Source organism: Dermacentor variabilis, chromosome 8 (genome assembly GCF_050947875.1).
Source record: "Dermacentor variabilis isolate Ectoservices chromosome 8, ASM5094787v1, whole genome shotgun sequence".
Classification (NCBI taxonomy): domain Eukaryota; kingdom Metazoa; phylum Arthropoda; class Arachnida; order Ixodida; family Ixodidae; genus Dermacentor; species Dermacentor variabilis.
Window position 1 is genome coordinate 164549850 of NC_134575.1, and position 26988 is coordinate 164576837.

Consider the following 26988-nt stretch of genomic DNA (forward strand, 5'->3'; position numbering starts at 1 on the left):
TGACACCAGTCCGCCCCAACTACCTTATTGTTGTTCCCTCAGCGCTGCGTCCAGAGGTACTGCACTTCCTACATGACGATCCGACCGCTGGGCCCCTCGGATTCTCCCGGAAGCTAGCGAGGATAAAGGAAAGGTATTACTGGCCGCGCCTGATCAACGATGTTTTCCGTTACGTCAAGACATGCCGATACTATCAGCGACGCACGACACCACCGACAAGGCCAGTAGGATTACTACAGGCGATGGAGCGTCCTTCTCGATCATTTCAGCAGGTGGGGATGGACTTGCTGGGACCCTTACCAACATCAACTCCCGGCAGTAGGAGGATTGTCGTGGCGACAGACTATCTCACCCGCTTAGCTAAAACCCACTCAACCTCACCCGCTTCACTCTGCGGGAATGTAATGGAGCAGAAGTGGCGAACTTCGTTGAGAACATTTTGCTGCGACATGACTCCTCAGAAGTCCTCATCACCGACAGACGAACAGCCTTTACAGCGGAGCTCACACGAACCATTCTGCAATACCGGCAGACAAGCCACAGGAGGAAACCTGCCAACCACCTGCAGACGAATGGTCTTACGGAGCACCTGAATAAGACCCTCGCCGACATGCTAACTATGCACGTCGACGTCGAAGACTAGACCTGGGATGCCGTCCTGCCGCACGTAACAATCGCTTACAAGACGGTGGTACAAGAGACAATTGAGATCTGGCCGTCCAAGCTGGTTTATGGCAGCAACCCGACGATGACTCGTGACGCCATGCCGCCGCAAGTGACCGACGAATAGAATCTTGACGAGGTTACCAATCTCCAGGAAGCCGAAAAATCCCCACAGCTCGCCCGCCAGCGAATATAAGATCCAGCAGTCGACGGACAGTCGACACTACAACCCTCGACAACGGAATTTCGAGTACCAGGCCGGCTACCATATCTGGGTTTTTACCCCAGCACACCCAGTTGGTCTTGGCGAGAAACTCTTTCTCTGCTATTTTGGATGCTACATGATAATCCGACGCATGGGCGCAGTCGACTGTGAAGTCCTACCATACGGCATTTCGTTATCACATTGGCGCCGCTCACGACCTGAAATAGTCCACGTTTTGCGATTTAAGCCTTTCTACCAGTGCTACTGAACTCCTGGAATTTGCGTAGCTCACCTTTGGACTTTCTTCTTTTGCAGTTCTTTATTTTTGGACTTCGTTTCTTCGACAAGTGTCCCTTTGTGTTTCGCTCTCCGGTTATTTTTGTAGCATCGGGATGATGCTTCTTGAGAGGCGGGCATTGACACGTGGATTGGGTTGAGCCCTTTTCCCCGTCTAGGAAATGTTATCACTCAGCGCGGTACGCGCCTGCATGTATCGGGATTTTTAATGTTATTGATAGTTCTATCCACTGGCTGTTGTCACGAAACCTTGTGTTACCTGATTGCAAGTATGCGCCACGCGAATGTTGCAGAACTTCTTGAAGCCGCGTGGACTGTGGAACGTTCGATGGCTCCTGTATAAAAAGCCGACGCGCTTGACCGGCAGATCAGATTTCGACGATCACCGATCGTGTTCGCCACTATTGCTGTGCTTTGAGTGTAACTTGCTTTTGTGGGCACAAGTTCGTCCAATAAAAGTTAGGTTTGTCGTTCAGATATTTGCCGCTGTATTAGTCACGCTCACTACTACGTGACAATATCATTAATTAACAGCAGGAATAGGACAGGTCCAATGATGGATTCCTGGGGGACACCACACTTATTGAATTAAACTTGAGATAGTGTATTATTTAGTATAGTCTATCGCTTTGTCAAAGATAGACAACTTTGTGTCTGTTGCAACGTGGTACTGCTGATGCTGTAGTTCTGATGTTTCCGTAAAAGCCGGTCAGGTTGTATGCAGTGAAACACCTTCCTGAAGTCAAAAAATATCCCTAGTGTATATATTTAGTTTTCAATGTCCTTTAGAATGTATTCGTTATTACTAAGAAACCCGGTCTCTGTAGATTTGTTTTTGCAGACTCCATATTGCAGTTTTGCAATTATTTTGTTAAAAAGCCTGTAATCTGCTTATTTATATAGTGTTTGGCTATTTCTGCAGATCCAGAAAGGACAAATAGTGGTCTGTTGTTGTTGAGTTCGTCAAACGGCCCACCTTTATGAATAGTAGACACTCTAGCAAGTTTCATTCTAACGGAAAAGGTGCCTAAAGTTAGTATGGAGTTATAAGCGTGCGTCAGAGCTCCACGATAATGTGACATATAGCGTTCAACGGCTTCGGCTGAATTTTGTCAGAGCCGCATGAACAGCTATCCTTTAATGTCAAAATTAAATTTCCACTTCATGCTGGTCAGGAGGAAGCAGACGAAAATTGTTTAATTAGTGAAAGGACCGTAGCTTGTCGGCGGTTCTGGTGGTCACATGTGGCCCCGCATTGCCGTGGAGGATAGGCCCACATCGAGAATCCCTCGTCGTTTTCGCCACGTGGCAGCCAGCAGACGTGACAGCGTGGAACAGTAGTTGTCGGCATTGAAGGTTGCTCCTTGTGGCGTGAACTTCTGCAGGAGTGGTCCATGTAGCAAGTACCGTCAGCGACGCAGGTGGCCTCCTCCAACGCTGAATGCCATGCTAGTATTCGCGGCCATTTATGAACCCACAAGACAGCCACCTCACACTTTTCAAAGTGAGGCACCTTTCCCCATACGTGGGCTGCATTTCCTTGTGCATTTCTATTGGCATTCGTTCTCTTGCTCCACAAGAAACAAATCACACTTCATTGCTCGTACCAAAGAGACGCGTGAAGCACAACCGCCACCTTCAACAACTCGCTCTTCAACTTCAACTTCAATAATACTTCCAGTATACACTACAGGTTTTCCCCTTCAGTTTAATCCAAACGCCATTGAAAATAATCCAGGTGCCAGCCAATTTAATCTGAGCGCCAGCATTTCTAATCCCAGTGCCAATAATTTAATCCAGGCGCCACTACATTTAATCCCCACGCCATGCAAATTAATCCGCGTGCCAACTCATTTTATCCTTGCGCCAGCCATTTTAATCCAAGTGCCACACATTTTAATCCCAGTGTCAGTCAATTTAATCATGTTGGAAATCGATTGAGAAACAAATAATTCTGGCGGAAGAGCTCGTAACAGGCGTCATTAATGCCATCTACTCATTAATGTGATCACTATATTGGCGTCAGCACTATAAAAGCAGTTTCCACGCTACCGGTGTTGTCATGGTTGCTTCAGAAACGCTTCTGTGTGTTGTACCGCTCGCTCATTTCCTCCTTTTCGAGTCGCATTTCTGAGTGACAAGAGACTCATATAAGTGAGGGAGAATCATGACTGATATTACGTGATTTGGGTTGCGATCATGACATGAGATTTCCTCCCCTATCGTCTTGCATATCGATCGACATCGTTCGCAAGGGTAAAAACTTGCTCACCATTACTCAGGCACTTGGCATGATCACTAAGCGATTCAATATAGTTCACTAATCTTGTATTTTGCGTGCACTCTTATGCCTCGGACATGCGTACCAAACGAAATGGTTCTGAGAATGTAACAGCTTATTCTTGAGTGACATGATTAGGTCACTATAGCGACCTACTCGACTTCACCGCCATCGCACCTCTCCTAACCTGCCTACTAACATATCAAAGGAAATCGCGTTCAAAGCTCAAAGAACTGCTCGCTATCACTGACTAAAGTGACATGATCACTAGTGACTCGCGTGACGTCACCACGCTTCTCACGCATGTACTATCCTAAACTGGCGGCACGTATATCAAACGAAGTGGCTTATAAAGGGTAATAACCGGCTCACTATCACCCAGCCAATGAGGTGATCACTAGTGACTTCCATGACGTCATCATGGTTCTCACCCAACCATGCACTCTCCTAACCTGCCGACATGCATATCAAACAAAATGGCTTTTGAAGAGCAAGAACCTCCTCATTATCACAAAGTAGAATGAGGTGATCACTGATGACTCACGTGACGCCACCACGGCTCTCACCCAACCATGGACTCTCCTAACCTGCCGACATGCATATCAAACGAAATTACTTATGTAGAGCAAGAACCTCCTTATTTTCACAAAGTCGAATGAGGTGATCCCTAGTGACTCACGTGACGTCACCACGGCTCTCCCCCAACCACGCACTCTCCTAACCTGCCGACTTGTATATCGAACGAAATCGCTTTTAAAGAGCAACAACCTGCTCATTATCACAAAGTAGAATGAGGTGATCACTAGTGACTCACGTAAGCATTAAACGAACAGTTCAAAAGCGCTTCAACCCGTACAAAATCGATTTTAATATTTTTATATATAAGCCTGTTGACAGGATAATTGTCATGCGATACAGAAACAGGCAACATTCAAGCGTATCTGATAAGATTAAGACAAAAAAACTAAAGTACTTCATACAATTAGAATCGTTATACATGAATATATATTGCTTCATAGGCAGGCCCCGAAGCGCGTGTACGTCTTGGTCCGTCCTCTCATCAGAGTTCGCTACTGCAGCGCCTCGTAGCATGACCCCGGCGGCTAAGGTGCTGTCCCGGCACTTGGTATGTTTGAGGGATATCGCTTCAGTCGAGTGACGTGAACGATATCAGAGAAGGATCGCAGTGTGGAGGTATCGAGATGTTGTAACTCGCAGGTCCTGTCTGTCACTTGACGTAAGACACGCTATGGGCCAGAGTAGGACGAAATCAGTTTCTCACATAATCCAACTTGGCGTGCTGGTTCCCAAAGAAGCACGATGCCACCAGGGTTATAGGAGAAATCGTGGTGACGAACGTCATATATGCATCGTTGCTTTTATTGGGAAGCTGTCAGCCGCAAACGTGCAATCTCACAGGCCTTGGTAGCTCTAGATATGGCCTCTCTGGCATATTCTGACGTTGTACCGAGAACGGTTGGGAAGATGGTGTCAAACGGTAGTACAGGGTCTCGTCCATAAAAGAGAAACATGGAGAAGAACCAGCAGTATCATGGCGGAACGTATTGTAGGCGAGTGTGGCGAACAGCAGAGTGGATTCCCAGTGGAGGTGGTCGGTAGAGACGTACATAGCGACCACTTCTGCGATTGTCATGTTGAGCCGCTCTGTGAGGCCGCTGTGAACTTTTGTTTCGTAGCGCAGGTGTGCAAGATCTCCTGCAGTGCCTGTGAGAGATAGCAGCGGTCCCGATTGGTGAGAAGTTGTCGGGGCGCACCATGGCGAAGTATCACAGCGTCGAGAAGGAAGTCAGTGACGTTGGTTCCACAACTGGTAGGGAGAGCTAGCATGATCGTGTACCGGATGGTGTAGTTCGTAGCAACTGCCATCCCATCCACTTGTTCCCACTATGCTATACAGGAAAAAGGCCAAGGAGATCAAGACCAACCCCAATGAATGGTGCAGTTGCTTCAATGGGCTGAAGACGGCCAGCTGGGAGGGCTGCTTTCCTTTTTTTTTTTTGAGGTGCTGACAAGATTTACAGGAGGCGACGTAACGACAAACGGAACGGTAAATGCCGGTTTAAAAGAAACGACGCCGAACTCGGTCATATGTGTTTGAGACTCCCACATGACCAGTGGTTGGGACATCGTGCAACTGTGCGAGTACAGTCACACGCTTATGCTTGTGAATTACCAGTAGCAGTTCAGGCTAATCAGGGTGTATGTTGTCAGGGTATGTGCAAGCCGTAACAGGGTAGCTATTTATAATAATATAGAGTGAGTAACTGAGTCCTACTCTTTCTTAATATCTAAATGTATTCCTACCGTAAACTCCTTGTTTTCAATATTCTCAACTAATTTTTCTTTAATGCCTAGTAGCGCTAGCTCCGTGGACTTGTTCTTTTTTTTTGAAATCCATAAGGCTGGGGCACTATCAATTTGTGTTTTTCTAGGAAGTCAGTTATTCTTCTAAATATAACGCGTTCAATAAGTTTCGAGAATACATTCAGAACGTAGATAGGCCGATAGTTTCTTAAGTCATCTTTTTTTCCATCTTTGTGTACAACAGTGCCGCGTGCTGCTTTTAATTCATCGGGAAAGTATCTGTCTTCCTGAATGCAGTTGCAAATGTGTGCCAGTGGAACTGAAATCATTAACGCTACAGCTTTGATTGGATCAGCCTTAATATCGTCGGGACCAGCTGCAGTTTTACTAATAATAGATTCAATTATACAAATTATTTCGAATTCGCTAGTAGGCATCAGGTATAAAGTATCAGAACAATTTAGGTTTATATAACTGCTTGGGTCAACTTCTGTCTTATTATTCATTTCCTGCCGCAAGTTATAACATGCTGATTAAATTTCGTGGAAAGGTCTCGACTTGTCACTCGACTTGACAAATTTAATTTCACCAGGGGTCAAATGAGTGGGCTTTGACTGACGTATTTCATTATCGATATTCCATAATTTACTGGAATCATCAACGACATCAAATTTATTACCGTAAAAGTTGTCTTTTTCCTTTCTGATTTTCTTGCTTAGTTTATTACGATATATTTTATATTCATTGAATTTATCGCTATCTTTCAGTCTCAAGAACTCTTGGAACAGCTCGTTCGTGTATTGTATTTGTTTGCAAATTGAAGGTGTCATCCATGGTTTCCTAACCTTTTTCTTGTTTTTCCATACAGCTACTGGGAAAGCCCGGTGGTACAAGTCCAGTATCTTTTCGTAAAATCTTAAAAAAAGCAGACAGAAGAGCGGTTTTCGTTCAGCACTTCGGACCAGTCTGCATCAAGCACGATCTGCTTGAACACATCTATTTTTGAATAATCTATTCTTCTAAATTTATGGAAGTTATCATAATTTTTCTTCCTTAGTGTTTTTCCAAAGATACAAAACACAGGCAAATGATCACTAACATGAATAGATAGTGCCCCAGGGGCTATATTATTTTCCACACAATTTGTATAAGAAATATCTAGCATTGCCTCGTTGGCAACAGTTATTCGCGTAGCACATTTTATGAGTTTTGCAACAATAACTAGACATAAGAGATGAAAACGCGTTTTTTGCAGGGCTGTTTGACAAAAGGGTAATATTTGTGTCACCAGTAACTATAATTTCTTTCGCAAGAGTTGCCAGATATGCAAGGACATGATCTCGATATTCAAAGAAGCGCGTGGCATTTCCCGATGGAGGCCTGTATATAGCAATTAGGTAAGTGTTGCCAAAAAATATTGTAACAATTTCGTAGTCATTTGAAATAACTAAGTATTCTTTTTCCATATTGCAATCAACGTCGTACCTTGCGTAAACAGTGACACCACCGCCCTTTTTGGACCTACGAAATACACTAAATTCCCTATAGCCATTGAACAAACAGGCATCCTTATCACTTGCAAACCATGTTTCAGTGACGCATAGTACATGAAACTTCAATGACGTCGTTTCCAATGGGCCCTCAATTTTTTCCTCCTTGTTTTTCAAACTACGTGCATTGAAATGTAGCATAGAAAATGCATTGTATGTCCACGCATTCTGTGTAAGTACTGGTTAAAGTAACCTGGACTATACATTGAACCCTCCATGGTATTCATGAGCTTATCGAAGAATCCAGCAAGTTATGTAGGCCAGAACAGTTATACCATCTTCTCGAGATCGCCCTCAGTAGAACTTTTAATTGCAGGGTTCCCTGGTTTCTTGCGTGCGAGCACTGTACCGCCATGTTCCCAAACGGACTGGTAGCCTCTTTCCATTGTTTTTGAGCGTGCAAGATAAAGAAGCTTCTTATTTAGTTGTGTCAAGCTTTCAAAAAAATTCACATCCAACTGTCTTTCTTTCAGCTTAGCCTTTGCTTTCCATTGCTCTTTCATCTTGCGTGTGGCAAAACGAATCATGATGGGTGGAACACGATTCGGGCGTGAGGGCAACCTATGAATGCTATCAATGTCAGAGTCACTCAATTCCTGTAGGCCCAGTGGCTCACCCACAGAGTTTACTACGGCCAATAAATTCTCATTTGTTGTTACTTGAATGCCGTGAACCTCTAGGTTCAGTCGCCTACTATATTGCTGAAGTTCATTTAGCTCTTTTTTCGACCGAGCCATTTCTTCCGTTGGATTTCTCGCTTCTATTTCGGTCACCCTTTTCTGAAGATTATTTATCGTCGGGTGATTGCTTGTTCAACCGCGTTACAAACTCATCATATTTATCAGAGAGCATTTGCACAGATTTCTCAATGCTATCAATGGTTTGTTCCATTCCTAGTACTAATTCCTAGTACTACTACAAGGCCGACACTTCAGTGAACAATTCTTCGAGGTCACACCAAGTTTATTCAGGTGCAAGAAATGCATGTATACACATACAGGGTTCGGAAAGCTGGGGCCCGCCACCCCTCGGAAAAAAAATTCCGCCTATACGGCGGCTGATCGGGAGCCCAAAACAGTTTTATTTAACTACTGCATATACTGAAGTTTGGCAAGTAAGCCGGGTTCATTTGTTTGCCAGTCCATGCTGTAAAAAAAAGAAAGAAAAAGGCGAAGCCGTAGCTTAATTACTGGCAATAGTGGCTATAGCATGGGGCTTCTAAATTGGAGCTCACGGGTTCAGACCAGGCCGCAGAATTCGATGGGATGAAATGGAAAAACCCTAGGTGCGGAAAACTCAAACGCCACTGCTGCCTCGCAAATATATATTGTTCTTTTGCCACATAAAGCCCCAGAACTTGTTTATTTAGAAAAAAGAAGCAAGCGGTGCGGTTTGCCAATGTCCTAAGCGTTTAAACAAAATTTAATATATTTCCGAGTCTGATTTTTCGGGAAAACAGGTTATGCTAATCTTATACTTCAAACCTGATTCTAATATCGCTTCCAACTGCACGTCAGCTCAACTGACCAGCTTGTATATGTAAACGGCCGCTAGCAGATGTCCGATGCACTATCATAACGACAATAATGAAGCATTTAAAGCAACGGCGTGCCTCACATACATGTAAACGCAGATTTGCTGTGTTCGTTGAAGGAGATAAGTGCGATATACCATGCACCACTTTTCTTGCCTGAATCTAGTCAGCAGATATACAGGCTACCGCGAAACTCAGCGTTTATATTGACTGACAGCTGGAGACAGGTTAAGCAGACCCTGTGCGTCGATTCGCTGAGGAACTGGTGCGCCTCTGCGCAACAGCCGCGACGCACCACCAGCAAAATCATTCGAAACAGTCCTCACTTGTATCGGACACGCTCTCGAGAATTCTAAGTGCTGTTATGCGTAACACTTGAACAGAAATTACTATTCGATCGTATGTCATAGTGAATTGATGAATCACGCAGGACCTGCATAGCAAATAGCAATCTGTGAGATATGTCTGTCTCCGCTTCATTTCACGTGGCGGCACATTGAAGACTTTTGCCAGACCAGTGATTGAGGCAACATTGGTCTTTACTTGCCAGTCGCGCCGACTCCGCCTGAGTATATGAAGGTAAAACCTTTTCCTTTGACACATATTGCTCATATGAGCGCCTATTCAGGGACATGATTCCTTCTCCCGAAAAGCCTGTTTGTAATCTCGGGGTTAGTGCCACCTAGAGGGTACTACAATCGTTGTTAGCTCTAGTTCCATCCGCCATGAGCCTCCAGCCACAGGCAATCGGTCGGAGCGCCGTGCATGCTTCCAGCAATGCGGCACCGCCATGAAAAAGGTAAGCTGGTTCAGCGGTTGTTACTGCAAACACGCTTATTCCGGTCGAGAGTTATCACTTTTTCAATTAGACGTAATAGTTCTGAAGGAACCCGCAAGGTGGAGAGAATAAATTAATAAAGGGAAAATCAGACATCCACTTGTTCCTAGCAAAGGCTACAAAGGAAACCGATATGGCTTCCTCGAAAGGAAAGCCTCGCAGTTGAAGAAGCATTTTTCCTGGTCCGGGACTCGCACCCGGGACCACCGCCTTTTCAGGGTAGCCGAAAATGCGGTGGTACCTTTGCAAGTCTCTTTATTAATTACATTTTCAATAAGTGCATTTAGAGCGCGTAATAATTTTTTTGCTCTATATGTTGTCAACATGTCTTTGTACCATTTGATTTACCCAGAAGTTCAGTCATCCGCTTATCTGCATCGCGCCATTTACTTAATAAACCTAGTTTATTTCGCTATATTACTCTTTTCTTCTATAATTGTTCGTGCTCTTTAATATTCCACCAATGAGAAGCGGGCGTGAAACAACACGGCGAATTTTTAGTGCGCAGCTTCAATGTTTCAGATCGGTGGCTGCTATGACAAAATTGCGTGTTTTTTTTATAAATCTGTGTTAAAGACCGTAGTTCACCTGGATAAACTAAGAACCGGCAAGTGCCATGGGCGCAGCAAAGCGAACAAATACATAAAAAGATGTACTGTCATGATTATCAACCTATTTTATGTCCGCTGCAGGACGACGGCCTCTCCCTGTGATCTCCAATTACCCCTGTCCTGCGCCAACCGATTCCAGCTAGCGCCCTCGAATTTCTTAATTTCATCACCCCACCTAGCATTCTCCCGTCCTTGACTACGTTTCCCGTCTCATGGCACCCATTCTGTAACCCTAATAATCCACAGGTTGTCTAACCTACGCATTGCATAACCTGCCCAGCTCCATTTCCTTCTCTTATTGTCAATTAGAATATCGGCTATCGCTGTTTGTTCTCTGATGTACACCGTTCTTTTCTGTATCTTAATGTTATGCCGAACATTCCTCGTTCCATCGCTCATTACGCCGCCCTTAACTAGTCTCCAAGTTATTGCCCCATATTTCAGCACCGCTTGAAGGCATTCATTGTACACTTTTTCTTTATCGATAATAATAGGCTTCCAGTGAAGATCTGACAATGTATGCCTAATACACTTTAACCCATTTTTATTCTTCTGTAAGTTTACTTATCACCAGGGTCCCCTGTGAGCAATTGACTTAGGTAAACGAACTTTTTCAGAGACTCTAGAGCCTGACTTGCGATCTTGAATAATTGTACCCTTACCCGTCTATTTATCATTGTCTTTGTATTCTGCATCTGAATCTTAAACGGCACTCTTATACTATCTCTGTTAAGGTCCTCTATCATTTTTAGTATTTCGTCCCCAGTGTTGTTGAACAGGACAATGTCATCTCTAGAAAAAAAGGGTGCCACTAGTGTTTTATTGGAAGAGGCAGCACATAAGTAGCACTGGAACACGTATTAACGCTGTGTCATCTTGTTCTTCACCGTCCCCGTCTGTGTCCCCTGGTAACCTTTAAGATGCTTTACGAACTAGCCCACCAAATGACCCTTGTGAAAGAAAACGACTGTAGAGAGGCCGGGTGACCTAGCCAGCCATTTCACAGGCCCGTGCCTCCTAATCTACTGCGCATGAAAAGCCGCATCCAGCTAGATTCGTGCTCAACTGTTGCTGTATGCTGGTGCCCCTACTTGCTTATACCATAGAAGTGGAACACGTGACAGTAGGACTTCGATGACAAACTGATCTACCACTACTCCAAGGCTTTCATGCACGTTACGCTGTGCCGTCTCAGTGTGTGATCGAAGAAGATGGCACCGGTTATAGTGCCGGCATGACTACTGAACCATACATGGAACGACCACCGGTACTGGTGCCGAGTGCGCTTTACCCCGTGTGGATTGTAGTCACTCCAACAGTGCATTTTGCCAATTTACCTGGGTGTTTCTGCAAAAATTGGCTTCATTTGTACACATCATGTTGGTCAAGAAGTCCAGTGACTAATCGGCTTTTGTGAGGACCAAAATCGAGAAACCTGGACGATTCTGCAAGTCCTTGTCTTTCAAGCATTGGTGCAGGTTTATGTGGTACGGGAGAAAAGCCGAGTCATTTAGAATTCTCCACACTGATGACTTGGAAATTCGTACCTGAGTGGCCACTTCCCCACACGCTAACATAAGGGTTTCAGGCTATAAATGCTAGAACATCCGCGCTTAGGCTAGGACTCAAAGAGGTAGTCCTACGCCGCTGTTTGTTGAAGCTGCCGGTTTGTCTCAGGTTTTCATAATTTCTGATGATAGTCGATGCGTTTCGTATACTACCGCACTTCATTGACTGATGTAAGCTTCCGGCCTCGCTCTTGTCGTCATTCGCAGCTTCCAAAACAAGGATCAAGTTTCTATTCAGGTCATTAGAGAGAGATATGAGAGGAGGAGGAGAGGAATCATGATTAAAAAAGACGCGCGTTTCCGGTTTGCTACCCTGCACTGTGGTAGGGGTACAGAGGATATAAAGACGAGAAAGAGCGCCAAAATAAAGGAACAAGATCACAGAAAAAGAAGGGTATAAAGTAACACAAATGGGGTTCCAATCACAGGCGTTCAAACTGGCCGGTCGATCTCAAGAAACGCAGTAGCGCTTGCACGGCCTTCTGATGTGACATTAAGGTGCATCGATGTTTCAAAATTATTGTTTCCGACACAGGCTGCTCGTCCAACTGGTTCAGCACGACGGAAAGCGATTGTCTCTGCGCACTGTACTGCTGGCACTGGCAACGTACATGACAAATTGTTTCCCCGTCACCGCACTTCTCACACGCTGCGGTGTCGACCATCTCTATACGGAACGCCCAACAGTAGCCAACACAAATGGTCGCGTCTCTTCGCGGATGTCTTGGTGGAAGTCTGAGACTTAACGTTGAATCCAGGGTGTATAAACGGGCGTTCATAAAATGTGGTTCATTCCAACCAATTGTAGTGCGCTGGCGTGCAAGTAGGCACAGCATCCTCGTAGCTGAGGCATAGCGACTGGGAGGAAACAGAACGCACCTTTAAACATTTCGACTGGCGTAGTCAATTTGCTTTTTTGGTGCTATGTTCTGTGGCAAAAAAAAAAAATAGGACAAACCATCAGTGCGCTTTATCTACGCTAACACAACAGCTATCATAGCTTGTTTCCAACTAACACCAAACGCGCCGTGTTATTTCAGCCTAGGTACGGCCGATAAGCAACCAGTTCGATCACAATGTTCTTGTTTATTTTCTTTATTTATTTCTAGTTAACTAAGAGGGAGCTAGTTCGGGGATGTTGCTTCAGGAGGCGGGTTGGAGCGCCACCACGCGGTATTTTTCATATTTCGTGAAGTTTATCCGTCGGGAAAACATTGTATGCAAGAAGTACGTCGCTGAAAATACCGCAATTACATGTCCCTTTGCTGTGTCCCTGCCTACAGATGCCTCGCTGATATTGTGATAATTACGACAGAACGTCTCTGGCTAGATAAGAATGTATTATTACCTAATTGAATTTCAGCAAAGCAAGAGCTATTGGCAGCTACTCCACTGTACCAGTAACCATATTGTCGAGTATACCCTGCTGGAGTATACAAGCTTAATGAAGATACAGGCAGTTGCACTTTACGAAAGCGGAAGCGGCGACGCGCGATGCCGAGTCGAGCTTCGTTCTCCTCTTCAGTCCCTTGCTCCGCTACACCATGTGGCATTACCCCCTCTTCAAAAAAAAAAAGAAGGAAAGCACACATAGGCTTGACATGAGAGCGCCGCGATGCTCTAGGGCGGACACATAGGCTATAGTCACAATCACTGTGGTGTGCGATATAGTCACAAGGCACTGATGGACGAGCAGCAACAAAAACTAACCGAAGCGGCTGGAAACGTCGAATATTAGGGGCTATAGTACGGTTTCAACGGCACAACGTGCAAATCTCAGATTGCGGTTGTCGACGTGGAGGAAGCTGGCTTCCGTCAGGAAAGACTTCATAATTCACGTCACTAATTCGCTGAAACACTCTGTAAGGTCCGAAGTAGCGACTCAAAAGCTTCTCGGGTAGTACTTTTCGGCGCACGGGAGTCGAGACCAAAACTTGATCACCAAGTTGGAACTGGACATATCGATGGCGGAGATTGTAACGGTGCGCATCGATGCCCTGTTGTTGCTTTATGTGCAATCTGGCAAGCTGACGGGCTTCTTCCGCGCGTTGCACGAAAAGTTCGGCATCTTGGGCGAGGTCGAGATGATCCCTATTGTCCCACGGCAGCATTGCTTCTAACATAGTCTGAGCTTCACGGCCGTAAACGAGGTAAAACGGCGTGAAGCGTGTTGTTTCTTGCGTAGCAGTATTATAGGCAAACATTACGTAAGTATCTCGTCCAACGTCTTGTGCTGTACGTCTACGTACATAGACAGCATGTCAGTCATCGTTTTGTTCAGTCCTTCGGTCAAGCCGTTTGTCCGCGGATTATAGGCAGTTGTCCTTCGATGGGGCGTGCAACTGAGTTTAAAACCGTCTTCAATGAGCGGTGCTGTAAAGGGTTTGCCTCGGTCGGTGACGACGTGCGATGGGGCGCCATGTCGTAGGACGATGCTCTGCATGAAAAACTGGGCAACTTCGGAAGCTGCGCCTCGAGGCAGCGCCTTTGTCTCAGCATACCGCGTTAAATAGTCCGTGGCGACGATTATCCGCCTGTTGCCAGAAGATGACAATGGTAACAGGCCCAGAAGATCAATGCCGACCTGGTCGAAAGGTTTGAGAGGCGGGTAAATCGGATTCAGCAATCCCGCAGGGCTTCACAGCTGGCGATTTTCGGCGCTGGCATTCACGGCAGGCTTGGACGTACCGCTTAACACACTCGGCGAGTTTCCACTGGTAGTAAGATTTGCGCACTCTATCAAGCGTTCGCGTAAAACCCAAATGGCCAGACGGAGGCTCGTCATGACAGGCGAACAAAACTTCGGCAAGGAGGTCTGCTGGAACAACCAAAAGGTAGGTCTTGTTGGCGGCAGTGGACTTCTTCTTGTACAAGACGCTATGCCGTAAACAAAAAGACGACAATCCTCGAGCGATATGCCGAGCATTGATGGGTTTCGTCCTTCTAGATGTTCGAATATAGGGCGTAGTGCGTCGTCTGCGCGCTGCCGTGTGCACAAATCAGTAAAGCTTACGGCCCTAAGGAAAGCCCCGTCGTCCTCAATGTCGTGGTCGGTAGTGTCGATAGGGGCGCGCGAGAGTGCGTCAGCGTCTTCGGGTGTGCGGCCCGACTTGTATGCGATGGTCACGTCGTAGACTCCACCGTGCCAGTCGTCCAGAAGGGTCCCGCAGATTTCCAAGCCAGCATAACGAGTGATGATCAGCTACAATTTTTAATGGGCGGCCGTAAAGGTAAGGTCGAAATTTGGCCAGCGCCCATACGACGGCAATACACTCTTTCTCCGTGGTGGTGTAGTTGGTCTCTGCACGCGATAGTGTGCAACTTGCGTAGGCGATCACTCTTTCGATGCCTTCCTGCCGTTGTACAAGCACCGCACCAAGACCAACGTTACTGGCGTCTCTATGAACTTCCGTGTCTGCCTCCTCGTCAACGTGGGCCAAAACTGGTGTTGACACCAGACGTTGTCGTAGCTAGATGCAAGCAGTCTCTTGCTCTGAGTACCAGACGAATGATACATCGTCCCTCGTGAGGCGAGTCAGCGGCTCCGCCATCTTCGAAACACTTTCGATGAAACGCCGGTAGTATGCGCAGAGGCCCAAAAGCGTCGGACACCTTTCTTGTCGGTCGATGTTGCAAACGAGGCTACAGCGGCAGTTTTCGCGGGATCGGGGCTAACGCCTTCCGCGCTGACCACGTGTCCGAGAAACACCTGCTTCTTGTAGCCGAAATGACACTTCTGAAGCTTAAGGGTGAGGTTAGCCGATCGGATGGCTTCGAGAACTTGCCGCAGTCGTTTCAGGTGGTCGTCAAATGTCGCCGAAAAAAACAACCACGTCGTCGAGATAGACGAGGCAGCTTTGCCACTTCAGACCAGCGAGAATGATGTCCATCATTCGCTGAAAAGTTGCTGGTGCCGAACAGAGACCGAAAGGAAGTACTCTGAATTCGTAAAGGCCATCTGGAGTGAAGAAAGCAGTTTTTCGGCGGTCTCGTTCATCGACCTCAATTTGCCAGTAACCGCTCTTTAGATCGAGAGACGAAAAATACTTAACAGAGTAATCGATACGTGGTAGTGGGTACACGTCCTTCTGGGTAACATCGTTGAGGCGTCGATAATCAACACAGAAACGAAGTGTTCCGTCTTTTTTTCTTGACTAGAACGACTGGGGAGGACCACGGACGGTGCGAACGCTGAATGACACCATCATCTAGCATCTCCTTGACTTGGGCTTGAATTGCCTCACGTTCTTTCGGCGAGACACGATAATGCTATTGTTTGATGGGACGTGCGTCGGCCAATGTCTTTATTCGGTGCTTCGTGATTGGCGTTGGGCCCACCTTAGTAGCCCGAGCGAAGCACGCGCGGAATTTGTTCAAGAGTTGCTGCAGTGCGCTCTTTTGGTAGTCCGTAAGCTCGGTCGAACTCGAACATCGATGTCTCTAAGCGAACCGTCGTCTGTGTCCACTTCAAAAGCAGAGCACTCGACGGTGTCATGGTTCGGCGTAGGCGATGGCAGTGACACGAAAAATGTGCCGATGTCCCAAGGTAAAGTTGGTAACGAGGACCTTTGTCTGGCTGTCACGAAGTTCACCAAGACTTCGCGCTACACAAATACCTTGTGCCAGCAACATAGAAATGTTGCCTTCTACAATGGCTTCACCCTCTTGTAGCTCGTCGGACATGGCTGGAACCATAACACTCGCATGCGGCGGTATCGTGATGCTCTCGTCCGAAACGCGAAGTGCGGATCTGTGTCCAATGGCGTCGGTCTGTATTGCCCTTTGTGCCGAGAAAGTAATGCAGCGCTCGCGGAGGTCAGTAATGGTGCCATATTCCCGGAGAAATTCCATCCCAAGAATCAAATCGCGGGAACCCTCGCGTAGAACTAGACAAGTGGCGAGAAAAGCAGCCCCGCGAATTTCTACTCTGGCCGTGCATAGGCCAAGCGGTGTAACGACGTGGCCACCTGCCGTACGAACTGGTGCCCCATTCCAGGGCAACGTAACTTTTTTCAGAACGCTCGCCAGTTTTCCACTAGTAATAGAGTAATCGGCGCCGGTATCTAAAACTGCCCTCATTATTCGGGCGTCGATCTACACATGTATGTCCAGTGAAATCTTGTTTGCGGAAACTGGTTCTGGCGTCATCGTATTTTCGTTGTTCAGCGGTCGGCATTGTAAGAGGTCTTGAGCGCGTTGAGTATCAGCGGCCCCGCCTCGGAAGGTCGCTGACGTCAGTTTTCCCGGTGTGGACTTGGGGATCGCCCTTGCGTCGTCCTCGAGGTGGGATCGCGAGCAGGGAAATCTCGCCGCGGTGAGGGTGAGCGTGACTGCCGCTGCGATGGGCCCAGCCTGCGCTGCTGTTCGAGGAATGATGCGATGTTGGGTGGCCTTTGGCCGAACCTAGGTCGAGGTGAATCGACAGAAAAACCTCGCAGTCTGAGTCATCGGTAGGGGCACTCCCGATACAGATGATCAGCTTCGCCGCAGTGGTAGCACAGTGGTCGTCGATCCGGTGCTCGCCAAACCTCTGATTTCCTTGAGGGTGTTCGGCAATCGTCGGAAGTACGGTAGCGGAGTTGTCGGAGCGGCTTGAGCCGATTGCAACGCGACTGGCGGTGCCACGTAAGTAGGTGCGAAAGCTTGGGCGGTGCTCAGTAATGTTTCTGCGTAAGTCTTGCGCCGGGATTCACTTGGCAGAGGTGATGCTTCACTGCTGGAAAGAGATGCCTGCAGTGTCTGTTGTATTTCGTTGCGTACGACGCTGGCGAGGGAGCTGAGTGGAGGTGGCGACGTACCGTAGTGCTTCTGCAGCTCGTCGCGAACCACTGGGCAAATCAGCTCGCAAAGCAAGGCGATGTCGCACCCGAAGCCTACCGGCCTATCCGGCGTACAAGAGGCATTTACTTGTCGTTTGTACAAGTTCGACCGTTGCTGAAGGGTTTTCTTCATCGCGGTGGCTTCGGTGAGGAACTCCGCAACAGTGTTGGGCGTATTCCGAACAAGACCGCCAAATAGCTTCTCCTTTACGCCTCTCATCAGATGACGCACCTTCTTCTCTTCCGACATGCTCAAGTCGGCACGCTGAAAGAGACGCGTCATGTCCTCCACGTACATCGTGATGCTCTCATTGGGCTTTTGAACGCGTGACTGAAGGGCCCGCTCTGCTTTTTCCCGGCGATCGGGACTGGAATAAGTTTCCAGTAGCTTGCGCTGGAACACAGGCCAGGATGACAGGGCACTTTCGCGGTTCATAAACCACGTGCGAGAACCACCCTGGAGCATGAAGTAGACGTTTCTGAGTTTAGCGTTGTTGTCCCACTCGTGAAACGCAGCCACACGCTCGAACTCCGCCAGCCAGTCTTCAACGTCTTCAAATGTGTCGCCATGAAAGGCCGTCGGCACTTGGGGGTTCAGCAGCGTTAGGTAAGTCGGTGTCACCCGTTCCGTAGAAGTCGCAGTGGTCGCAGTCATCACTTTGTTATGGAGATTTCCTAATTCTGGGGCGAGGCCTCGGGTTCACCGGCTTGTGCGGTGAACTGGTGTCAACTCCAACTGTGGGGCGAGGTTCTTGCTGCCCAGTGGGGTCTCCTGCATAAGTTGAGCGTACCCGGCACCTCCACCAAATTGTCGCGTATACCTTTCTGGAGTATACAAGCTTAATGAAGGTACAGGCGATTGCACTTTACGAAAGCGTAAGCGGTGACGCGCGATGCCGAGACGATCTTCGTTCTCCTCTTCTTCAGTCCCTTGTTCCGCCACACCATGTGGCAATATGTACTAGGTTTTCTTACAGTACACCCTTTAAAAAAGGTAGTCTGAACTGACCCTTTACTAGGTGCATCTGCTCGTCGCTCATATGATGACCTTTTGGTTGGTAACGCGGACTGTCTTGGAAATAGAGTACCGGCGACTCCCTCACAGTACCGGTGACTCTCCCGCAAGAACTACTGAGGTGTATGTATTAGCCCCAAAGCAGGAGTTGATACGACTACCTCAGTGGTCCATGCAAACACCCTTTGGAAGTCAGCGGAACCCCTTTGGAATGGCAACAATGACGCTTCCTAGGGTAGTCATATGAAGACTGACAATGGTGGTGCACATAACTACCATCGCATGAATTGAAGAAACAACCTCCTGGTAATTAACCGGACCCTTTGCAGCAACTGCTGTGACCTCTGCCTGGGTAGCCAATAGACTATCTCTATGCTAACATGGAAGGTCATAACATAATAGATTTTAGTTTGCGTGTGCAACAAATGCCTAGTTATTCAGCCACCATTGTATGTTATGATAAACTGAAATGCTATAAAAAACTAAAAAAAACACTGAGCGCATAGCACTGCGGTGAGTGAAACACCAAGAGCGAAAATTTCACTACTATCACTGTATTAACCTCTAATATATCAATGCACTATACCTGGCAAAAACAGAAGAGAGCAGTCTGATTTGCAAAATTGGAATCAATGGCCAACCTTGAGAAACACTATGCTTCAGTTTGCAAGGTACACTAAACAGCTGCAAAATATCCCAACTTATCAGGTAATATAGCATTTCGGGCCTTTGAACAATGATTTAATGCTTTGCCACGACAAAGGGCTCATTTATTTCAATATGCCATGGAGGCACACGTGGAGAGAGATTAATTAAATTTCAATATTGATATTAAATGACAAATTTACAATCTAACCAAATCAAAGGAACCATACAGCATCGATGATAATGGAAGAAAAGAAACATACCTAGAGACCAGATAAATGCAAACAGGCCATGATAAATAGCACCAGTTCAATATCCCCGTCCTGCCTGCATAGTAAGTACATGCAATAATGGTTCAACAGTCCAACTTCTTGGCTATCCTTTCATCCAATTTGTCAAAAAAAGAGTGTTGTCTCACCTCCTAAATGTTTTCGCGAGCACTGCCTCCATGTCTGCATCAAATTCTGCCTGCTCCGGCCTAGATCTGAAAGAACAGCACAACTGCTAAAACTTTGTAAAAATTTGATTCAAGAAAAATATGCACACATCACACTAACCATTAGCAAGAGCACATATAGTGATCACAAGGAACACCTAATTCTTATAAGCAGAGCATGCAGCTTACAACAGAACATGAATAGAAGAGCCTGAGAAAAGCTACGCTGCCTCCATTGACGTTCTCTTGGAACGAACCACAAATGGTCTTGCCATCAGTGTATATCGCAAGACCACACATGTGGATACACAGTAGGCAGAGCACACTTAAATAAGTATAGGTATATAAGTATAAGTTTATTTTCCAGGTTCAACTGGAGGGTTTTCTGGCAAGAAGCTGCCTGCGCAGCTTGACTGCGTCCAGAAAACCCCTACAAGCAGTAGCACACGAGTTGAGCAGGAAACCTTCAACAAACCCACATGGAATAGTCACATTCAATAAAGAGAAACATTGAGCATTTATGCGTACAGAGTCTACACAAATCTTGAACAATAAAATCGGAAATTGAAAGGCTGAAATGGTCACACATATGTTTAGAAATAATATTAGTAATAACCAAGCAAGCATGCGACATCCACAAGCGAAGACATAAAATCACATTTCAACAAAATATTTCCGCAGCTCAGCTTTTGTATTTCCTATTGTATGTTTATACGTGTTTAGAACATGGCGCAGATTATAAGACAACATTTGTAATTTATAATTAGCGCGAAAACATGGTATATTCAATGTACTAATAGTTCTTGTGTGTGTGTTAGCCCGACGCATGTGCAAAGATGCTAGATTAGAATAAAAATCGGTAGGGGATGCCGTCGAAAAATAATTTTTTTGTAACAACTTAAAAATATACAAATGATTGACGCGGTCAATGTTACGGGCTTCAAAAGCATACTTGGAGGTATTATGAACATTGGCGATTATTTGAGCAATCTTCTTTTGCAATGCGGCAACCTGATTTATATTTACTTTGGTCATTGTGACTTATACTAAACTGCAGTAGTTAAGGTGAAAATGTAGAAGGCTTCACTTTGCTGTAAGTAATTTGAGGCAACAGTTGTGCCTGAATAATGGGGCCCACTGCTGTGAACTTATTGCATAATGCCCTCCAATGTTACATTGTCACATGAAATGTGCAGAATGTTCCAGTTACACATCAATGAAATGGAAGCTGTGATTCTATGGGGGAATGGCAATGAGCTAATGCCTACTAAACGATCTGCGTAAGTGTGAATGACAGCATCATTAACAAGATTACCCTGCTGCTTTGCAAGGAGCCACTCCATCTCAGTAACATCAAAAGCGGTTTGCGCATCACAGAGATGAGACAAAGTTCCAAACAAGGGCCAGAATTATGTAGTATTCTTTATCGATCAGATAATGCCCACTATGTTATGTCAAGTTAACAACGCCTTACAAAACAGCGAATTATAATGGCCGCCGGCAACACAGTGCTGTGACATACCACGTCTAGAGACTGCCTCATAACACATTATCTTTACGTAATCCCCCACTAGCACTTTCCATTTGCACCAAGCAGTTGAACTATCAAAGTACTACAATGCAATTGCGAGTTATTTCCCCGTAGTGTGATCAAGACCACATAATAAAAAGGACACCACAGGTACAGCGTAGATGAAGTGTATTCTGCTGTACTGAAAAAGTGCTGAAGCCTCCTTGTTGGTACTGCTGAGTGATTTTCATGCTACCTAGTTCCTGTTTCGTGGTCTCACAAAGATTGTGGAATCATCAACGCATTGTGACAAGAGCCACTAAAGTTACACATTCACATTCATTGGACCTACTTCATTTGTTTAACCCTCTAATGACCGCACAAATAGATACAAAACTAATTATGTTATACCTGAATGTGCAAAATACATTGAGGACAAGCATAATCAACGAAAAGAAAAAATATTTTGTAGAAACTCCTTTAGTAATTTGGGGGAATAAACTAAAATGGGCCGCTCCCAAAGACACATATGGGTGCGTTTGGAATTTGTACAGAGAGCTGTTTGCATATGTGTACTATAGGTGTACATTTCTTCGCATTGTGTGCCTGAGGTTACTACAGCAGGGGATCTCGCACTGGTCTGTGTCCTCTGACCGTGCTTTCAAAAGAAAGCGAGTCCCATGTCTAACTTTTTTCCCCTCCTGTGCTCCTGCTCTAAGCCAATAAAGTTCACTTTCTGCCAGTCATTCATTGTTGGCTCAATACATTTAATGAGAAACTTCTTACTCAATGCCAAAAATGAGCAAGAAAAATAAATATGTTTTGGTATGCTGTATGCAGAACTCATCAATAAAGGGTTAAAACAACTCAAGTGTCAGAGTAGCATAGCCACCCACTTTTCGCTACATCTTAGCATGTATATCAATATACTGTTACGAAGGACAGCAGAAGAGAGAAGGGAAGAAGAAGATCGCCAGACGCTGGCTGCAGCGTGTTGTTGCTGGTCAGCTATCTTGACCACATTGACTTTGCTAGTATATATATACTGTAAATATATTCAGGCTATACTCCCAACATCCCCGTAAGATATTGGTGGGAGGTGCGGGGTACCACGGCTAGAAACGGAGCTCTGCAGTGGACGGCGCATCACCGTCTTCATCATGAATGACGGTGAGCACTCCGGATCAACGTCGTTGCCGCCTCCAACGTCACCTTCACCCGCTACGACGCTGTCCTCTTTGGTTGTGGTTGTACAACCAAAGGATCCCGGAACTTTCTGCGGGACTGATGGCGCTGACGTTAAAGAGTGGGTGGCTATGTACGAACGTGTTAGTGGAATCAACAGATGGGATTCTACGCTTATGCCAGCTTACTTGTTGTTCTACCTAAGAGGCACGGCAAAGGTGTCGTTCGAAAACCACGATGAGGAGCTGACAAGCTCGGTCCAATGCAAAGGGAAGTTAACAGAGTTGTTTGGAAAGCCAGCCCGCTGCAATATTGCCGCAAAGCAGGAACTGGCCTCTCGTGCCCAATACCCCACAGAGTCCGATGTTTCGCATATCCAGGACGTGCTGGCGCTTTGTCGTAAAGCCGATCACGACATGACAGAAGCTGAGAAGGTAGGGCATGTGCTCAAGGGAATTGCTGACGACGCCTTCAATCTGCTCATGTGCAAAAGCTGCCCTACACTTGATGCTATCATCAAAGAGTGCCGACAATTCAAGCAGGCCAAAAGCCGACGTGTGCTGTACCCATTCACCAGACTTCCCAATACTGCAGCAACGTCGACGTATGAAGATCAGCTGGCACAGCAGCATGCGTCGCCATCAGAGGACGTAATGCGAATCGTTCGACGTGAACTGGACGCGATGGCACCCGCAGCTTTCTGTTCGCGCAGCCCTGATGCTACCCCTATTTCAGTTACCCTCGTGCAAGCCATCATTTGACAGCAACTTGAAAACTTTGGCCTATATTCTGTCTGTGCTGTCACCAACTCCAGAGTCAACGAACGCCATTCTACTATTTTCGCTACACCCCGACACTTCTCTTCGCGTTATTACAGCCCGACTGAGTGGAGAACCGCGGACAAGCAGCCGATATGTTTCACCTGTCGCCGCAGTGGTCATGTCGCCAGATACTGTCGCAATCGTGGCCCTCAACACATCGCACGCCGACCAATTTGAGCCGTTTTAATGGAAATGCGCGCAATGTTTTTCCCATTGCTGTAACTAACAGTGCCGACAACTCTGCTAGGAACACGGGTTACAGTCGCTCACCATCGCCGCGCGGACACCAGTCTCGCTCACCTCAAACACGTCGCCCATCTTCCCGTTTGCCTTAGCCATGTCGCCTTTCGTCCCCTGTGGCATTTGGCCACACCCTTTCGGAAAACTATGAAATGCAGCCCTCGGAGGTGGTGTTGTATTGCCCACTACTGCAGCAATTCCTCTGTCTGTACCCACATTGAGAAGTGTAATCGACGTTAAAATAGACGTTCTACCTGTCCACGCACTCATCGACACTGGAGCCCGCGTTTCTGTTATGAGTGCTAACCTACGTAGACGTTTAAAGAAGGTCCTCACACCAGCAACTGCCCAAGTGCTTCGTGTGGCCGACGGCGGCGTGCTGGTTGTACTTGGAATGTGTACTGCGCGCATAAGTATAGCCGGTCACCCTACTTCTGTTCTGTTTGCTGTGTTCGACAACTGCCCTCATGACATTATCCTTGGATTGGACTTTTTATCCCATCATTCCGATCTCATTGACTGCGCAACCGGCGTTATTCAGTTGGAATTGCCTGAAGTCGCCGATGCTACGAGCACCGCTCCACCGCACTTGCGTTCGCTTCAACAAGTGCGTCTGTTACCTGAGGCAGTCGCTTACGTCGCTTTGACCGCACAACCACAGATACCCGGCGGTGAATATGTCCTTCGCCTCATCATTGACGTGCTTTTGAACCAGAACGTTGCTCTTCCGCATAGGCTGGTGACTATTACTAATAACACTGTCGTTTTATGTTTATGAATTTCAGCTTGTGTGCTCAAGTGCTTCTAGCCGGCATGTTCTGGGCCAGCGTTTCTAATACTTCCGAATTTGATATTAAAGTCTGAATGCCGAGAGTAGTTTCTTAGCACCAATTGCAGCTCACAGCTCCGGTTCCCTAACGGATGACTTGGCGAAGATGATTGCACCTGATCTCACCTCTGTACAGGCCACGGACATAGGTTTCCTCCTCGAATCGTACCATGACATCTTTGATTTCGGCGACAAGCCTTTAGGATAAACATCTGTTGCTCACCACCATATTAACACTGGAGACACGAATTCTATTCGTCGGCATCCCTATTGTGTATCGCATGCTGAACGTTGAGTTATTCAATCAGAAGTGGACAAAATGGTCCACAAAGGGGTCATGGAACCATCAGTCAACCCTTGGACTTCGCCTGTCGTCCTTGTGAAAAAAAAAAGATGTGCCTCGCGTTTTTGCTTGGATTATTGCCACTTAAACAAGATCACCCGAAAAGACATCTACCCACTACCACGCACCGATTACACCTTGGACTGCTTGCATGGAGCTAAATATTTCCCGCCCATGAATCTTCGATCCAGCTACTGGCAGATTTCAGTTGATGAAATGGACCGCGAGAAGACGGCGTTCATCACGCCGGATGGCTTACATCAGTTCAAAGTCATGCCTTTTAGCCTATGCAATGCTCTTGCGACATTTGAACATATAATGGACTCTCTTCTGCGAGGCTACAAATGGACCACCTGTCTCTGTTACCTTGACGACGTTATCGTCCTTTCTCCCACATTCGGCAGCCATCTGACCCGAGTCGCTGCCATTCCTGCGATCTTCCGAAAAGCCGGCCTCCAATTGAAATCCGCGAAGTGGAAAATTCGGGCGCCTTCAGATTACCGAGTTGGGACATCTTGTTGACGCATATGGTGTCCAACCAGATCCCGAAAAAGTTCGCGCCATTCCATGTGCCATGTACCACGTTGCCAGTTTTCATGTGCCTCGTTCTGCTTCTGACGTGCGCTGCTTCGTCGGCCTGTGTTCTTACTTTCTTCGTTTCGTCAAAAACTTCGCCGACGTTGCTCGGCCTTTGACAGGTCTTCTAAAGAAGAACACGCCGTTCTCATGGGACCCGGAGCTCACTCACGCGTTCGCCACTCTCCTCGGCTTTCTGACCACCCCTCCCATACCTGCCCACTTTGATCCATCTGCACCGACCGACGTTCACACCGACGCATGCGGTCACGGCATCGGCGCTGTTCTTGCCGGACACCAGAATGGTACCGAGTGGGCGATAGCTTACGCCAGCTGCCTGCTGTCACCTGCTGAGAGAAATTACTCTATCACCGAGCGGGAGTGCTTGACCTTAGTTCGGGCTGTTGCCATATTCCGGCCATATTTGTACGACCGCACGTTTTCGGTCCTTACAGTCCATCACGCTCGCTGCTGGCTGTCTTCTTTCCGGGATCCTACAGGACGGCTTGGTCGCAGGGCGTTGCGGCTCCAAGAATTTTCATTTGTTGTCAACTGTAAGTACGGACGCCTGCACAAGGACGCTGACTGCCCCTCCCGTGACCCCATGGATCTTCCCAATCATGTTCTGCATGATCGAGTGAGCTGCGTGATGGCTTTGACTGACATGACCGACATGCGCGCTAAACAACAACGCGACGCATCCTTAAAGTCCATCATCGCCGGAGTGCAATCTGGTAGCACCGACGGCACATGCCGCATGTTCGGGCTGCATGACAGCATCCTCTACCGCCGCACCTTATCCTTCCTCGTCATCTGCGATCCGTCGTTCTCGAACAACTTTACGATGCACCGACTGCGGGACACCTTGGAGTTTTACGTACATAAGACCGCGTACGACGCCGGTTCTTCTGGCCAGGTTTGTACCGCTCTGTGTGTCGTTATGTCGCAACTTTGGAATTGTGTCAGCGCCGGAAGAAACCTTCCTTGCCACCTCTCGGCCTAATACATTCAATTGAAGTTCCCTCTGAACCATCGTATCGCGTTGGCTATGACCTGCTTGGCCCTTTTCCGACAACGACTAGAGGGAATATGTGGATCGCTTTTGCTACTGATTACGCGAAACGCTACGCGATAACAAAGGCGTTGCCGACTAGTTGCGCAACTGACGTCGCCGATTTTCTCCTTCATAACGTTATTCTCCAGCACGTTGCGCCTCGACAGTTGCTTACAGATCGCGGCCGCTTGTTCTTGCCTCGAGTTATGGACGACCTCATCCGCTCTTCTGCCACTGAGCAAAAGCTGTCCACCGCCTACCACCCACAAACGAACGGTCTTAGAAGCGTCTCAACCGAACACTCACAGAGATGCTGTCGATGTACGTTTCCAACGATCACCGCGACTGGGACGCTACGTGACATTCGCGTATAACTCGTCCCGACAGGACACCGCAGGATATTCACCCTTGTATCTTTTGCATGTTCGCGACCCCACTTTGCCCTTTGACACCATCCTACATTCTGTGCCCAGCGTTGTTGCTGAGTACGCTCGTGATGTCATCAATCGCGCTCACATGGCACATCAAGTCGCCCGATATCGCTTATAAGCCTCGCAGCATCTGCAAAAACAGCGTTACGACTGGTGCCATCGCGATGTTCAGTTCGCCCCGGGTGCTTGGGTGCTGCTTTGGCCACCATGTC